Source organism: Triturus cristatus, chromosome 3_1 (genome assembly GCF_964204655.1).
Source record: "Triturus cristatus chromosome 3_1, aTriCri1.1, whole genome shotgun sequence".
NCBI lineage: Eukaryota > Metazoa > Chordata > Amphibia > Caudata > Salamandridae > Triturus > Triturus cristatus.
In genome coordinates this window covers 874879349-874886788 of record NC_140583.1, presented here as the reverse complement: position 1 = coordinate 874886788, position 7440 = coordinate 874879349, and the positions used below count along the sequence as shown (strand labels likewise).

General features: G+C 41.7%; 1 protein-coding gene across 1 annotated transcript in view; it reads left to right on the top strand.

The window, feature by feature from the left end:
* Positions 1 to 7440, top strand: part of BBS5 (Bardet-Biedl syndrome 5) — a 218686-nt gene that overhangs the window by 44453 nt on the left and 166793 nt on the right. The gene's annotated exons all lie outside the window — the stretch shown is intronic.

The following is a 7440-nucleotide window of genomic DNA, read 5'->3' as shown; positions in this document are numbered from 1 at the left end:
TGTTACTACATATGATAACTGCATGTCTTGAGCAGAATTTTTTCCTTTTCAATAACCAGGTCTACCAGCAAATCCGGGGCGTGGCCATGGGGGCATGCTTCTCCCCCAGTTACTCATGCTTACACATGGGACTGTGGGAGGAGCAGGTCCTGATGGGCGAGGTCAAGGATGTTGTGGTGAATCATGTTGTTATGTACCTGAGGTTTATTGATGATTTGTTTTTTATTTGGAAAGGATCGAAACAGAGTGCGCAGGCATTTGTGGATAAACTAAATATGAATTGCCTGAATTTGCAATTCACATCAGCCATAAGTGAGAATTCTGCATTTTTTCTTGATGTGGAGCTATATGTGCAGGACAGCAAATTGGTCACTAAGCATTATAGAAAGCCCACTGCGGACAATACAATTCTTCATTCCTCTAGCCATCACCCCCAGCACTTAATACGCAGCATCCCGTATGGCGAGATGCTGCGTATACAACGGATCTGCAGTTCAGACACGGATTGCATCCGTGCCCAAGATGCCAGTAAACTTTGCTTCTTGGAAAGGGGTTATTCAGGTAAAATTATTGATAGCGTGATCAAGAAAACAAGAGACATATCTAGATGTGAAACTTTGGTCCCCAAAAAGAAACAAGTTATTTCTAGTGAGGATACTTTGAATGTGCAATCCAGGATTATATTAACTTTTAGTCGACAACATCAGGAATTAAGGAAAATCTACTCCCGCAATTGGAACTTGGTACAGGGGGATCCCGTTATTGGCGATTTAGTAGCCAATAAACCAGTTCTAACCTTTAGGAGATCAGTCTCGATGAGTAACAAGTTAGTTAGCAACTGTCCTGAACTAAATACTCCGACAACCTGGATGGCACAAATCAAGGGCTTTAAAAAGTGTTCCACTTGCAAAGCTTGCAAATTTGGACAAAATAAAACCCATTACAGCAGTCCTTTTAAATCTGAACCCACCTTTATAAAGAAGAGAACCACATGCAAGACAGAATATGCTGTGTATGTGCTGGAGTGTCCTTGTGGACTGAAATATGTGGGTAGCACTAGGTTACCGGTCCACAAAAGGATACTCCAGCACATCAGGGCAATTACAGGGAAGGATCAGGCATATCCTGTCGCTAGACATTTTGAGCTATTACATGACTGTAACCCCAAGTTTCTCCATTACTATGTTATTGACATGGTTCCACCGATGAAACGTGGGGGTAACCGAGAGGGCAAACTACGCCTCTTGGAGACACAATACATCTTGGAGCTCAACACAAAAAATCCGGCTGGATTAAATGCTAGTGAGGACTTTTTTACCTGCCTGTAGGACCTGTTAATCACTCATATAATGGGTATATTCATGACGTGTGTGTGGGGAGTGACAACTTCAAGTGACAAACAGTTAAAAGAAAGGGATATTTGAAATCTGAGGGAATGAAAATAAAACATCTATTACCAGGAGATGGTAATATTGTATATGAATTTAGATCCCGTATATCTTTTTTTAACTGTTTTTAAAATAAGGAAACTATCTGGTATGTACATATATTTTTTTAGAGGAAGGAATATATCCTTTGCACTATTTTTGCACTATTTTGCACATACTTTTTGAGTGGGTTACTTAAATTGTGGTTACTATAATGGAATTATTGGCTAAATAACAACGGCCCACTTGGGCGGTATTATTCATTCATTCATTTTACAAAATATAAAATGATAGCCGGTTACTGAGGGAAATGTCAGCTACATATTGACCAAGAATTCAATAGAAAAGAAATACAAACAACTCAGGGAGGTCTATCTGACACCCTAAATAAATGTCGCAAATAAGGATCTTGTGAATACTGTAAATAATCTCAATAGCAAGTACACAATAACACAGGAAAATCTGTTTTTATATATATTCAGGTTTTATTGATGTATATATTTTTGTAAGTATTTATTCTATGTATTTATACAATGATTGATCTTACTGTGTATATATGACGACATGTTGTAGTATTTCTTCTATGTCAAACAGGCTGCAATGACACCTGAAAATCATTTCCTGTTTACCACTTTAAATACCACTCTTACCGTCAGCAATGTGTCATGTGATCAAGACCCGAGTGGGGGTCGAAACGCGTTGTGGCGGACAGGCTGGGCAACTTAATAAAGCACTTTTGATTGGCACTAATCGTTTGGGTCCGCTTCTCGTCTCTGTGTTCAAGCGAAGCACTGGCAGTGGCGTTTTGCATATATATATATATATATATATATATATATATATATATATATATATAAACCAAGGTTGCCCTGTGCTTGGAAAATGCACTCCAACAAAGGTTAGTTCACCCGAACTTTTATTAATTGTCAACAGCCTTCCAAACAGAATTATTTTCAGAGTGTCCCTGACGCGTTTCGAGGCAGCATGCCTCTTAATCATAGGGAAAAGCAGTCAGTGTGCGCACGCATTCCAACTCATTTTAAAGTTCCTAATCTGCATGCTGCTCACAGGTGAGTACTTTTTTCAGCATGCTGGGAGTTGTAGTGATGATTTAATCCCTCCAGTGGGTATTTCACAGGCCTCCAGTGGCTAGCGAGCACTGACCTTGTTGATGCTTTATTTATCTTTTATTCAAAACCCTCCAGTGGGCTTCTGTGTAGAAAACTGTTCATTTAAGACAACCTTCATGCCGCATTTCGCCAGTACAATCCCGGCGCGCAGACCCGCCCTTCTTTCACGCGGGTGGTGCATCTTCCCACGGCCGGACTGCCGCGTGTAGAAACATAAACCAAGGTTGCCCTGTGCTTGGAAAATGCACTCCAACGAAGGTTAGTTCACCCGAACTTTTATTAATTGTCAACAGCCTTCCAAACAGAATTATTTTCAGAGTGTCCCTGACGCGTTTCGAGGCAGCATGCCTCTTAATCATAGGGAAAAGCAGTCCGTGTGCGCACGCATTCCAACTCATTTTAAAGTTCCTAATCTGCATGCTGCTCACAGGTGAGTACTTTTTTCAGCATGCTGGGAGTTGTAGTGATGATTTAATCCCTCCAGTGGGTATTTCACAGGCCTCCAGTGGCTAGCGAGCACTGACCTTGTTGATGCTTTATTTATCTTTTATTCAAAACCCTGAAAATAATTCTGTTTGGAAGGCTGTTGACAATTAATAAAAGTTCGGGTGAACTAACCTTCGTTGGAGTGCATTTTCCAAGCACAGGGCAACCTTGGTTTATGTTTCTACACGCGGCAGTCCGGCCGTGGGAAGATGCACCACCCGCGTGAAAGAAGGGCGGGTCTGCGCGCCGGGATTGTACTGGCGAAATGCGGCATGAAGGTTGTCTTAAATGAACAGTTTTCTACACAGAAGCCCACTGGAGGGTTTTGAATAAAAGATAAATAAAGCATCAACAAGGTCAGTGCTCGCTAGCCACTGGAGGCCTGTGAAATACCCACTGGAGGGATTAAATCATCACTACAACTCCCAGCATGCTGAAAAAAGTACTCACCTGTGAGCAGCATGCAGATTAGGAACTTTAAAATGAGTTGGAATGCGTGCGCACACTGACTGCTTTTCCCTATGATTAAGAGGCATGCTGCCTCGAAACGCGTCAGGGACACTCTGAAAATAATTCTGTTTGGAAGGCTGTTGACAATTAATAAAAGTTCGGGTGAACTAACCTTCGTTGGAGTGCATTTTCCAAGCACAGGGCAACCTTGGTTTATATATATATATATATATATGTATATGTATATGTATATGTATATGTATATATATATATATATATATTACCTACTGGCGGTCGCCAGTAGGTAGTTATAGTTAGGACCACGTTTCCATAGGAAATCCGCAACATTCTATTTTGAATAACTTTGGCGCCGGTCGACGAATCCTCGCGAATTTTTCAAAATAGGTGGGGCGCTACGCTCCGCTCCTTCCCTGAAAGTCTCGGGGGGATTCGTCAAGCGGGGGCTGAGATAAAAGGGGGGTCCCAAAACGCGTTTTTCCCATGCATTTTTCCATAGGACCTTTAGACAGGGCTACAGCCCGAACGGCTGAACAGAATTACTAGAAATTTGGCAGAGAGGTAGTCCTCAGGTCAAGGAAGTGCCTTTTGTAGGTTTGGTGTAAATCTGTTCAGTAGATTCTGAGAAAATAGCCTTTAAATCAATATATATATCTGAGCCAGCTTACGGTGCGCTTACGGTACGCTTACCGTACGCGTACGGTGGCGTGCGCGAGCGCGATTCTGATTGGCTCTTAGATCTTAGTAAACATTCGAATCGGCCGACACCAGGAAGCGGCGGCCGCCATTTTCTCTCTCGCACTGAGAGTGATGTTTAAAATATAAAGCACAAAAACATGTAAAGGGGCTGTTTAGACAGCTCCCACACACATAGCAATGTTGAGGGAGTCCCCAAAGATCCCCCAAGGCCAAAAACGGAATTTTTATTTTTTCGCTAATTTCGCCGATTACGCTTACCGTACGCGTACGGTAAACAATTATATAAAAAAAAAAATATCCACACTCTCCCCACCCCGTGTGCAATTGGTGCCCGAAGGGCACCAATTGTGCATGGCTTATTAAAGATGAGGTAAACTAAAATATTTAAAAAAAAAATAATAAAAAAAAAAATTATCCACACTCTCTCCACCCCGTGTGCAAATGGTGCCCGAAGTGCACCATTTGTGCATGGCTTATAACATATACGAAAAATTAAAATATTACCTTTCAAAACGAAGTGCATCATATGTCCTCCATGTGCGCACGGTGCGCGAAGCGCATCGTGCGTACATGGCCCATCTAGCGTAACGTGGGCACGCGGTGCGCGTAGCGCACCGCGTGCCCACTGTGCGTGCACGGCACTAACTGCGTAAAGTGGGCGCGCGGTGCGCGAAGCGCACCGCGTGCTCACTGTGCGCGCACGGTGCGCGCACGGAACGAACTGCGTTAAGTGGGCGCGCACGCCACGAATGGCGTAAAGTAACTTAGCATTTAAAAAACCGTACAAATTCACTGAAAAAACTATAGGTTTCACACACGTTATAGTTAGGAATTAGCATTTAAAAAACCTTGCAAATTCACTGAAAAAACCATAGGTTTCACACATGTTATAGTTAGCGGAAATTTTACTGATAAAAAACCAATGAAATTCCCCTGTTATAGTTAGTGCAGGCAACTATAACTCACGCGACCGCAATCTTCTGCTGATGACATATGTGTCTTTATGAAAAAAAAATATTTGTAATATATGTATAGCTAAAAATGTATGGAAGAAGACATGGGCAAATAAGTGTCTAAATACAGTATTAGCATCAGCAGAGGATTGCGGTCGCGTGAGTTATAGTTGCCTGCACTAACTATAACAGGGGAATTTCATTGGTTTTTTATCAGTAAAATTTCCGCTAACTATAACATGTGTGAAACCTATGGTTTTTTCAGTGAATATATATATATATATATATATATATATATATATATATATATATATATATTTTTTTTAAATCATTTCTAAAATGTATACTTTTAGACGTCCATAAATAGAAGTGCTGTTTGTGTTGCGATACTATCTTATAATAAATTATAAATCTGATTTTAGCGTTTTCTTTTCCACCACCCTCATGAACTTCACCAGACTACAGTTCAGCTGTGGGTCATTAGGTGCAAAGCGGGCAAGAACTGCTTGTCTTCGTAAGCGTATCCCACGCTGGTTGAAGTGGCATTTTAACAGACGCTTTTGGTCTTCCAAAAGTTCATTGCAGGAACATAAAATGCAGCAGATTCTCTGGCGCTGAGCTGCATAGACGGTAGGAGGAGCCCGCCTTATCCTTTAGCCAATGCGGAAAATGCTGAATACAGGGTAACAAGCCCAGTCTGTACTTCAAAAATGTAATTTTAGTAGTTTTAGCATAGCCCGAATCAAGGTAGTTCTGTGGTGCTGGTATGGAATACGAGTTCAGGGTCATCCAGCCATGTGACCTTTTCGAGAGGGATGCCTTGTCCTCGACCCACGAGAGAGGTTTAATTGTCTTCCTGACCAGTTTTTTAAACATTGAGTGGTTAGTAGGAGTATCCTAGAGTTGTTTTAAGCCGGTATTCGCCAGGCTGCTTTCGATTTATTTGGCAGCTGGTGAGGCTGAATGTTCCTCTAACTCCTTCCATAGATATTCGTTTAGAGTTCCTTGATTGGATTTCCGCACTTTGGCCCAGGTAGTTATGTACACCCCCTGTCTTGCCAAGAACTGTTTCTGAATGCCAAACTCTCGCCTGATTTGAGGTGGTGAAGTTTGTTTGGGCAAACCAAGGATAATCCTGAATGCAGCTATGACTGTATTATCAAGAGTTTTTGCATCTTTGCCTCTCTGTACTTCACTACCGTAAGCAATTGTTGGCAGGAGTTTGGCTCGTATCACTTGAAGCAGGAGCGACGGACCAGTTAGTTTACTGTTTAGTGTTTTTAAAGAGATTGCTAAGGCGAGGCCTTTGCCTCTAATGCTGGTTTTCTGTACAGTGAAATGTCCGCCTTTATCGATTTTTACTCCTAGATATATATATATACTGATGTATCCCAGTGCGAGTACTGTCCCAAAACCAGGCAGTCGATTTTTTTCCTGTTTAAACTGATCGTCATTGTCTGTGTTTTCTCAAGATTTATGGTCAGATAATTTGCTTCAAAATAGCCCTGTGTAGCGTTCACAAGATGTTACAGACCTACTTGTGTATGGCTGATTAGGACTATATCGTCCGCATAGAGGAGACACAGTAGTTATAGCCCTCCTAACCTGGGAGCGTGAGAGTTACAGCTATTTAGTATTGGGACAAGGTCCACTAAAAACAAATTGAATAATGTAGGGGCTAAAACACAACCCTGTTTGAGCCCTTTGTTGGTTAGTATGTGTCTTGACAGTAGTGACCCATCACCCAGCTTTATCTGGACCCATGTGTCCGTGTGAAGGCTGATCAGCAAGTCTAACAGAGACCTTGGTATCCCCCAGCTGCTCAATTTAGACCATAAAATGTTCCGATTTATATGGTCAAAAGCAGTCTTGTAATCTATAAAGCAGAAATGAATGAGCATTTTAGTTGATTCTACCTTGTCTATTAGCATTCCCATGGTTAGGATATTTGTGGTTGTTCCAACTGATTTAGCTAAACCAGTTTGATTAGCTGGGATTAAAGAATTCTCTGTGGCCCAGGCCTGCAGCTCCTCCAAGAGTGTACCTGCAAAGTACTTTGCCTCGTTGTCCATAAGGGCCACTAATCGATAGTTCTGTGGGAGTGACTTGTTCCCTGGCTTGAAAATTGGAGAAATAATTGATCCCTTCCAGGAGCCAGGCAATCTGTTAAAATATCTTATTTCCAAAAACAGTGGTTCAAGTGCTACTGCCCATTCATTCTTCTGTAATATTAGAGGAAACTCCGGCATGCGAAGGTCTTATAAATTGGTTTATGGT